The sequence below is a fragment of the Crocuta crocuta genome, unplaced genomic scaffold (assembly GCF_008692635.1).
Source record: "Crocuta crocuta isolate KB4526 unplaced genomic scaffold, BGI_CrCroc_1.0 scaffold72, whole genome shotgun sequence".
NCBI lineage: Eukaryota > Metazoa > Chordata > Mammalia > Carnivora > Hyaenidae > Crocuta > Crocuta crocuta.
The window spans coordinates 5,045,910-5,056,681 of record NW_027529427.1 but is presented as its reverse complement, the minus strand read 5'-3'; positions in this window follow the sequence as shown (position 1 = coordinate 5,056,681).

The following is a 10,772-nucleotide window of genomic DNA, read 5'->3' as shown; positions in this document are numbered from 1 at the left end:
AAAGGCATGCTGCCTCCACTTTTCAGCTTCCTCATGCTACCAAGGACTCCCAAGTTCTGTTAAAACAATCAGAATATTTATGGACCATCATTTTTCAAAGCCTCGGAGGCACTAAATTGTATCTGCCCCCGATACCACTTTGACTGAACTTTTCCAGTGTTGCAAGGCGGGCCCTGTAGCTGAAGATTAATGTATCTGCTGGTTGAGGGTCAATTACTCCTGGGGTTTTATCAGTGTAGGCAGGATGGAAAAGGAACGGAGAACCAGAGCGAGGGACCTTGTTACCCCTCCCCAGCTGCCTCCGATCCTCTCTCCTTTGGTGCAAACTCTGTCCACAGAGCCAGAACACCGCGGTTTATTTTTATCTGTTTATTTTGCAATTAACAAAGAGAAGGAGCCTCTTTTTGATGCGCTGGTTCAGGGGTTCAAAGCGTCTAGCTCCCTTGACCCCTTTACCAGCCTCCGACGTCGCAGTACGGCTGCCCAACTGGGAAAGATTTATACTTATTTTTATATAATGGAAAACTCATTGCTGGACATCGAGTTACTCACTTTGATTTGTTTTCTTTGGAAGAAGCGGCCGGCGGCGGCGGCAGCGCCCCAAGCTGGGTCATTAACATGGCAGCAACAGAAACAAAGACCTTTACAGCCGCTGCCTGTAAACCGTGGATAAAGTTCAAGCATTTATTCTGTTTGAGGCCTCCCAGTGTCTATAAAAGCCCAGCACGATTATATGATCAGTGTCAAGACCCACTTTCCCCTCTTTGTGCTCTGGGATGCATTTCCTTGCCCTGTCCCTCCGTGATGCCATGCAGCTGCTCTGGCTTTAATAGCAACCCAAGGCACACACTATTGGAGTGTTCCTTGGGCTTTGTTTTAAACATGGTTTTTGCTTGTGTTAACTACCGCCTGGCTCTCTGACACCCGTGAATGGGGCTATGCGGGGCTGTCAATCAACAACAATAATAATGCCATCTGGGTTTGAATAATACTAATGAGAAGAAGAAGAAGAGGGATACTGTGTATTAACATAGCACCTTTGTCCCAGAAGCTCAGAGGGCGTTCAGGATAATAATTCATTCATGCTCCGAGCACTGCTTGGCGGTAGATATTATGATCCCACCGCGGGGGACTGAGACACAGAGAGGGCAAGTGTCTGGCCCCAAGGTCACACAGTAAGTCAGAGATGGCATAAAACTTAGCTGCTGCAAGTCTCCCAAAGCATCCACCCCGCGGGATCACGCTGAACTCTAACTCTCTGTGCATCTGTTTTTAAAATCCAGCCATTACAAGAGCGATAGGACCTTGTTGTTCCATACCTCATGGGATAGAAAAAAAGAAATGAAAAGAATATTCTAGGATGGAGGAGAGTCCTCAAAGATCCTCAGTGTTAAGGTGAGCCTATCCAATTCAGGGGCAAAGGAAGAAAAAGATGGTGATGAGACACCAGTATATCACTCCTAGAAGTATCTGGAGTTTCTAAAGGGGCAGGGATGGTGGAAACAGGTGAAAACAGAATGGATAAAGAAAATGGAAGGTCTCCCATGGAGGCAGGGAAAGCGAGCTAATCACAGAGCCAGAAAGCTCATGGAAGCCCAAATACGGAGCAGCAGCCATCCAGAAAGAATCCTGCTGAAGACACCATGAATTTCTGTTTAGTCTCAAGCCCCATCCTGCACTTTGCTGGGACCCCAGATCTCTCTTCTCAACCCCTTTGGTCCACAGAGGGTTTCAAACCTGACTGTTGCTTCAAATCAGTAGAATCTTCCCTAACTTCCCTGTGCCTCAGTTTCTACCCCTGTAAAACTGCTTAATAACATTATCTATCGGGTTACTTAGCACACTGCAGTAGCTTCCGAATTGATTTCTCCAACTCCAAACCCTCCCTGATATCTATCATTGGGTTGTTGTGGGGGTTACATAAGCTAATATATAAAATGCTGAGAATAGTACATGACACAAAGTACTATGACACCTCATACAGGTTAGCTATTATTATCATAAGTAGTAATAGATTGCCATCATCATCATAATCATCATCATTATCATCATCTTCGTCGTCGTCATCATCATCATCCTCCTCCTCCTCCTCCTCTGGTTTGCTGGCCACCTACTCCTGGACAGATAAGAAATAAAACGAGCACCGTGAAGGAAGAGTTCAGTCGTATAAAGACATATAAGTAAGCCACCCAGGCTCATCCCCTTTTCTCTGCTTGTGTTGCTTTTAGGAACTGCCCCCTGCAGACTAGCACTGTATTAGTCTCACTTGCTGCATGCGTCAATTCTGTCTCCTCCAATAGACTCAAAACAAATGCACAGTAGACATCCAGATGGCCAACAGACACACTGAAAGATGCTCAACATCACTGATCATCAGAGACACACAAATCAAAACCACAATGGGATATCACCTCACACCAGTCAGAGTGGCTAGCATCAAAAATGGCTAGCAAGAAATGACAAGTGTCAGCAAAGGTGTGGAAAAAAGGGAACCCGTGTGTTCTGCTGGTGGGAATGCAAATTGGAGCAGCTACTGTGGAAAACAGGATGGCCGGTCCTCCAAAAATTAAAAATAGAAATTCAGTGATTTCCACTCTTGACTATTTACCCAAAGGAAATGAAAATACTAACTTGAAAAGATACATACACCCCAATGTTCATTGTAGCTTTATTTAAAACAGCCAAAATATGGGGCACCTGGGTGGCCCAATTGGTTGAGTGTCCGACTTCAGCTTAGGTCATGATCTCACGGTTTGTGAGTCAAACCCCATATTGGGTTTGCTGCTGTCAGTGCAGAGCCCACTTCGGATCATCTGTCCCCCTCTGTCTACCCCTCCCCTGCTGGCAATTTCTTTCAAAAATAAATAAACATTTTAAGAAAGAAAGAAAGAAAATAGTCAAAATATGAAAGCAACCTAAATGCCCGTCGAAAGATGAATGGGTAGAGAAGGCATGGTATGTATATATAAAATAAATATTACTCAGTCACAAAAATGAATAAGATCTTGCCATTTGTGACAACATGGATGGATCTTGAGGGTATAATGCTCAGTTAAGTAAGTCAGAGAAGGACAAATACCATATGATTTTACTTACATGTGGAATTTTTTTAAGTACAAAGAAACAAACAATAAAACAGAAAGAGACCCATAAATACAGAGAATTCATGGTTGCCAGAGGAGAGGGTGGTGGGGTGATGGGCAAAATGAGTGAAAAGAAGTGGGAAGTACAGGTTTCCAGTTATGGAATAAATAAGTCATGGTATAAAAGGGAGGGAAATAGAAAAAGTGAACAAATGCCCATTAACACATCTAATTCTGCTCTATTTTACTCTGCACCCAGTACTCCACTTGACAAGCTACCTTTGAAGATACATGTTACCTTTCCACATTCTAAAACATCTACCATGTGCCAGCCTCTGAGCTGAGGAACTCTGACATATACTAGGGAAGGCTCTTGCCTCAGGAGATCCATATACTTCCTTGGGAGAAGAGATAAGCCATATGGCAATAATTTGTAAATCTTAGCATGCCTCAGAATCACTTGGAGGTCTTGTTAAAACAGGCTGCAGCTAAAATGATTTTGAATGCCCACCAAAATTTTACTTCTATTCTTTTTCAGTGGAGCGATGCTACATTTGTAAGAAGAAAAATAACGTGATCAAAGCATTGTCCCAGGAAATTAACCTTGCAATACTGTGGAGGTAGGTAAGACCAGGGAGAGACTGAAGTTGGAGAAATCAATTTGGAAGAAGTTGTAATATGCCAGGAAAGAAAGAAAAATGCCGAACTCAATAATTAATTGACTTTTGGGTTTTGAAGTTTTCCTAAACCTCTAGTCCAAGGATTATATCCCTGGTTCCCTCTCTCTTGCAGAGAGAGCCTCTAAATACTTGAGCTGACACCTTCTGCCCTATAAGTTTGTTATTTATGGTATCGTCTGTCTTTTGTCTTTGTCCCTGACCCAGTTTAGAGACACTCTATCATTGGGACTGAATCTCAGGCACTCTCCAGTTTCCAAGGCAAGCATTCTCTGGCAATAAACAAACAGATTTGCAATTCCTCCCCAGACCTTCAAGGCAGAAAGCCCCGCTTTCCCATCTCTGCAGACTGGAGGTAAAGCTCCCTCTTCACCATCCCTCACCACGTGTAAGGATTTTGACCTTGCATTTGATCTTTGGCTCATGCCTTCTCCTTTTCTATAGACGTGGAGCTGCTAGAGGACATAGCTCCTATCTGCCCCCATGTTTCGGTCTCTTTTGGTGTAGTGCCCCACACAGTGTAGGGGGTTGAGAAATCTTTATTGAAGAAAAAAAAGGAAACATTTTATGAAAAGCATCTGCCATTTTTCATGTATTCCAATATATAATGCCACATCACACATAGATATCTTTGTGAAAACATCTGGCTTACTGGGTTTCTTTCAGACAGAATTGATTCTATAGATACAAGAAGGCAGTATTTGTAAGGCCTGCCTTCAAGAATAAGAAATCGCCTCATTTGGGGCACCTGGGTGGCTCAGTTGGTTAAGCATCCGACTTTGGCTCAGGTCATGGTCTCACAGTTTGTGGGTTCGAGCCCCACATCAGGCTCTATGCTCTGCAGAGCCTGCTTGGGATTCTCACTCTCCCACTCTCTCTGCCCCTCCCCCCACTTGTACTCTCTCTCATCTCTCTCTCTCTCTCTCAAATACATAAATAAACTTAAAAAATGGAAAAAAGAAATCACCTCATTAAACAGTAGTCTTCAGGGGCACTTGGGTGGCTCAGTCAGTTAAGCGTCCAACTTCAACTCAGGTCATGATCTCGTGGTTTGTGAGTTTGAGCCCCATGTCAGGCTCTGTGTTGACAGCTCAGAGCCTGGAGCCTGCTTCAGATTCTGTATCTCCCCCACTCACACACACTCTCTATCAAAAATAAATGAACATCAAAAAATTTTTTAAAAAAATAATAATCTTCAAAAAATATATATACCTTCCTTCGTTTCTTCTTTCCACCTATTCCTCCTCCCATCCCTCCCTCCTTTCTTCTGGTAGGCACATGATGACTAAGTGTGAGACACTTACACAAGCACTGTGGGAGATTGGTCCCTGTCCTTAAGAAGTTTGGAATCCAGTGAAAGGTATATAGCCATGCATAATTTTATGCTATAAATTGAATTTATCTTAGATCAAAATAAGGTAGGAACTAACACAATGCAGTCACGTGGAAGAACAAGGGGAAAGATCATGGCTTAATGGTACAGAACGAGCAATATGTGAGTCAGCTCTGGGTTGGGGGGTAGACTGCATTTTCAACAGCAGAGAAGGGAGGGATGGGCTTTGCCGGCTGGCGGCGCAGCGCTGCGGCTGCAATGAGCTCAGGAAATACTGAGCTCCTCAGGGAATGGAGAGCTGCTTGTGGGGAGAGAGAACAGGCCAATAGAGCAGCAGATAAATGGGGGTAAGATGGAGTGAAGTAGCTATGGATCTAAATAAGCCACACTGAGGATTTCGGATTCTACTCATAGACAAGAACAGTCACTGAAGCGTTTGGAACAGCTACAGGTACCCCAAATCTAGTTTTGATGGACTCGTCTGGCCCAGATGGTCAGCCATCATTTGCCCTCTGCACTTTCCCCCACGGCTGCAGGAGAAAAGCGAACCCTTGCCAGCAGTGCTGGACACTTCCCTCAGTGGCCAAGTGCCTGGGGATTTATCTGGCTTAGGAGTAGATTTATTTGTCCTTAGAGTGTTTTACTTGAGGAAGGGGTGGTCCCTAAAAGCCCTTTCTCGCTTCGCTCTCCTGTCTTTATGTTTAGCTTGAGATTGAGCTTTGAACTGCTACGGTCTCTCAAGTGGATTGACCACCACAATGGGCAGGGCCTCAGAGCTGCTGCCCTTCTCTGGCACACCAGCCTGGCCCATTCCTCACCATGTCATGAATTTTCCTGGAGGGAAACAGCGGATGCCACATGGTCATGGCTTGAAAAGATTCCATGCTGTCTGTACAAACAGAGACTGGAGCCTCTGGGAACAGCCTTGCTCTCACCTCACTCCCAGAAAGCCGTGAATCGGTGCTCTGACTTTCATACACTGATGTACTGTGGGACTGAGGTGTGGGGGTTTTGCCTTAAAAAAAAAAAAAATCCCTCCATCTCCTCTCTGACTGGACATGCTTGTCTCTGAGGACCTTTCCTCTCCAGACAGCCCTGAGCGGTACAGACAAGAAGATTCCTGGGAGTGGCCTGATCTAACTGCAGGCACCCAGGCATCACCCGTGTGGTCTGAGAACAGAGTGAGCAAACTCCCAGCAGCCCCCCACCCCCCTTCTCTCTACACACATAATAAACCATTCGCCATGCACTTACGCCTTTCCGCATTCCGACCCCTCTACCCAGAATGCTGTTTCTTTCCTGCCGTCTTGGAGAAACTCCTATTCATTGTTCAATGCTTAGCTATAAGGGCAATTATGCTTGAAGACTTTCCCAGCTCTCAGATGGAGAGATACTGGTTTCCTTCTTAGCTGTATTCTCGGGATGTGCATCCGCGATAGTGCTGATGAGACTGAATTATGGTTGTTTATTTAGATATCATTACTCCAACTAGACTATGTGCTGCCTGAGGAAGGAATCATGAGGGCCTCAAGGGACAGTGGTACAGACTGTGCACTGCTCAAGCCTCTGGGGTGCCATTTGCATTGTAGTCTGAATATACTCTGCACATTCCTAAGCAGAAGCTTTGGGGATAGTTAGATCTTATTTTTAACAGGGACTGACACACAGTCAAAGTTCATTTATCTAACCTCAGGTAAGGACACTGTTCAGACTTCTGTCCCACTAGCTCAAGTCCCATAAAACAGGAAAGAAACACTAGTTAGCCCAACAGCCTTGCAGTGAGAAAATGTCCAGCTCTCCTCAGAGATGATGCATTGGGTCTAGATCTAGGAGGGGCCCAAGGACCTCTTAGTCTTCAAACAGCTAATGGCTGGCTAATTGGGTATCAAAGGGGTTTTACCTCATGGGTCAAATCAGATTGAGATGTAGTGACCACTTGAAGCACTCATCTGAGAAATAAGTCTTCTGAAGCAGCATCCAAACTCAGTGGAAGAGAATGCCTTCATGGATGTGTAAAGTCTGTCTTGGAGCAGGAACAGGGGACAGAGGCACATGCGCCACATGGCCACCATCTGTTCTCACCTTGCACTGGCTAGTGACATGAGCTGTGTGGTCAGTGGGACTATATAATAGGAGTCCCTGTCTCATCTTGCCTTGATATTCTCCAGGTCTTATGACTGGTACATGAATTGTTGTCTCATGCCTCAGTTTCTCATCTATATAAGGAGACATCTTTCTTTCAAGGCTTTGATGAGGTAAAGCAAAAGGTCAAAATGGGGCTTATAATCCCCACAGCAAAAGAAAAAGGGAAACAGAGATGCCCAGAACTCCTTTCAAATCGTCAAACAGCATCTTAGTTGGGGTGTCCACTTTTCCTCTGCCACCACCCCTATTCTGATATTTGGGAGAAATGAGGGTGGGAGGAAAGGACTTCTAGAAGGCAGTTATAATAAGAACAGCAATGATTTTTATTATTTGAAACTCAGTAGATAAGCATCAAGGGTGCAGGGAAAGGGCTCTGGTTTGCCCTATATCACTGGAAGAAGACCCAGAAGGTCATGATTGGGATCTGGGCTCTAGAACTGCCCCACCTAAGCTCAACTCTAGTCTCTGCTAACCTTTAACTAGGTGAACCTGGGTAAATTGCTTGAGTTGACGCTCCAGTTTCCTTGTCTATAAAAAGGAGCTAATAATCACACTTACCTCACAGGATTGTGAGGATTAAGTGAGTTAATAAATACAAAATGCGTAGAGCAGAGCGTGGCCCGTGGTAAGTTTCCATTGTCACTATTGCCATCATAGTTACTATTGTTGTAGTGTGTTTCTCATCCAGCTCAGTGAGGAAGGGAAACCAGACTTATTTTATGTAACAAAAACATTTAAGAAGAGACCAGGGGCCACACTAGACAAACATGTCTCCTTCTCATTATACCAACCCTATACCCCTCTTCTTGTTATGATTCTATCTTTCATGGATTTAGCTAAAGCTTTCATAACCTCCACTAGAATCCCTACCATAGGGGAAGGGAAGGGGAAAAAATAGTTAAGGAGATGGAAAGAGATAAACCACAAGAGACTCTTAAATACTGAGAACAAACTGAGGATTGATAGGGGGTAGAGGAGAGGGGGAAATGGGTGATGGGCATAGAGCAGGGCATTTGTTGGGATGAGCACTGGGTGTTATATGGAAACCAACCTGACAATAAAATATTTATTAAATAAATAAATAAATAAATAAAAAGGAATCCCTTTTCTCAGAGTGGTCTATAATTAAGTGAATGATCAAATGGCCTTCACAGGCCTGGACACTCTGCTGGTAAGAATTTTAGCCTCACCATGAGTCTCAGACACTGTCTTGGGCACCAACCAATTAATAAAAAACCCTGTGTGCACTTGCACCTGTAAGGTTTATTTCTATGAAGTGCTGTGCTATTTATGTGTTTGGACATTCATTTTTTGTTCTTTTAGCTTATACTAAATTGTCTTTATGACAGTAAAGGAGGAAATAAGGAGGGGATGCTTGTCCATCCCTCATATATTCATACCTACTGACCCCTGTGCCTAGAATGCCAATTTCTCCCTTGTCTACCTGCCAAACCCCTATTCGTCCTTTGAAGCCCAGCACAGCTATAACCTCCTCCATCCAACCTTCCTTATCATCTCCCAACCTGCAAACGGTTAGTAATTTTCAGGTGAATTCGTTTTGCCTATATTTTATAATAGACTTTCTGACACTATGCGTTAATTACTTACTACACTATGAGCATCTTAAGGGAAAGAAAATCCTAACTTACCTCTGAATGCCTACAGCCTAACATACAGCCTGTTTGCTGAGTGAGGTCATTTCACCCTATACATAGTACCTCTTTGGGGCCATGGGTTTAAGCGAATTTAAGACTTGCTTTCAGGTTGTGAATACCATGCTGCCGGAAGAATTAAAAGCAAATATGAGGAAAGATTTGTTGACAATTACAGTTGTAAAACTCCAGAACAACTTACTAGAGATTCTGGAATAAGCTTTACGAATGAGAGGGGATGACTTGGTCATGAACCCATTTGGAGATAAGAATAGACCAGTTGGTCTTCTCTGCTCTAGGAATCTTTAAGTAGACTTCTGGACATATGTGGAATGCTCATGGGTAAGAGAAAGTGGCTCTTCCCACCTCTGCCTTCTTGTGCATCCTTTTACCCTGTTTGGGTGCTCAGCCTTTGCCTTTCTGCCCAAGTTACACCCTCCTTTCTAGCCAGCTCAAGTCCCACCTTCACCTCAACACTCTTCTGATTAGCCCTGTGCAAAAAGAACACTCCTTCTGGGTTCTGGGCAGCTTGACGTTTACCAGGCCTCTAATTGATTCAGGACTATGTTACTTGACTTCACAATGGGAAATTCCTTTGAGACAAAAAAAATATTTCTCTGAGGCCCCTCGTTCCCTCCCCAGTGCTAAGCATGGTTTGGGATACTAGCATGTGTGTGCATGTGTGTGTGTGTTGGCATGGCAACACAATATGTATAATCCAAGTCGGAGATCCTGGTGTCATACATCTGGAACAAAACAAACTCATTTATGACATCTTCCAGCATGTACACTGTGTCTGAAACATTGAAATCTCAAAGAAACAAAACAGCTCCAAAACAGGGTGGAGAGCCGACATTCTTTCCTTGCCTGCCGGCTTGCCCTTCCCCCCTGCCCACCTCCCCATATACAGAATGGAAACTTTCAGGGGAAAAGAATTCTGAACAGCTGTTGTGAGAGACCACACAGACTTCCCCACATCTGCTAGCATACAGCCGGTGAGCTCATTTCTCCGGGGGATGCAGTCTGAGTCTGTGGGGTCCACTTAAGTACACCTTGGGAGGGGCTGAGAAGGAAAAAGGAAGTGGCCCCAGGTGGAGGGGAACTTTCTCATGTCATAAAATTCACTGGAGACAGGCTAAAGGTTGAGTGCTTCCACGGACACCTTCCTTGACTAGGAGAGTTGGTTTTACAGAAAGTTTCTTTGCCATTATGGTTAAAAGGAGTTATTATCAATTTATAATTGATTTTAAAAAGAAACTTGACTTCTATCAAGTCCTCCTCCCCTCCTCCGAAAAGTCAAGAAGCAATTTCTGCTTAGAAAATATCTTCCAAAGATTATGGTCCTGGGCCATGTATCACAGCTTTCCCTAAGATTTCTAGTGTTAAAAATAATATTCTAATTTATTCAGTGACGTATTGTCTACAAAGAGCTTTCACTCATGGTATCACATTTGATCTTCAAGTGGCCCCCTGGGAGAGACAGGAAAGATATTGCTAGTATGATTGTTAGTACCAGAATTGGTTATCAGCAAAGATACTGATATTGGCCTTAGTCCTGATTTTCTAACTTTGAAGTTGAAGCTTGCAGCAGTTCCATGGATTGTCCGAGTTCACAAAACAGAATAGAGGACATGGACTCTTACATTTGACTTGTAAACCCATGCACTTTTCCTTTTGCAAAACCATGAAGTCATCTCTCACAAAGTATCAGCCTGTTTGTAAGCTAGTTTTTACTTCTTCTCCCATTTTTTGAGGCCCCAGACTCAGAAATCCAACCAAGCCCTGGGATTCTTATGGGTATGACACAATCACTTCCTGAGCTGAGTTTTGGCTCCATACCCTGGCAGAGCAACAGAGGGGAGGATTAGTGAGAATATCTAAC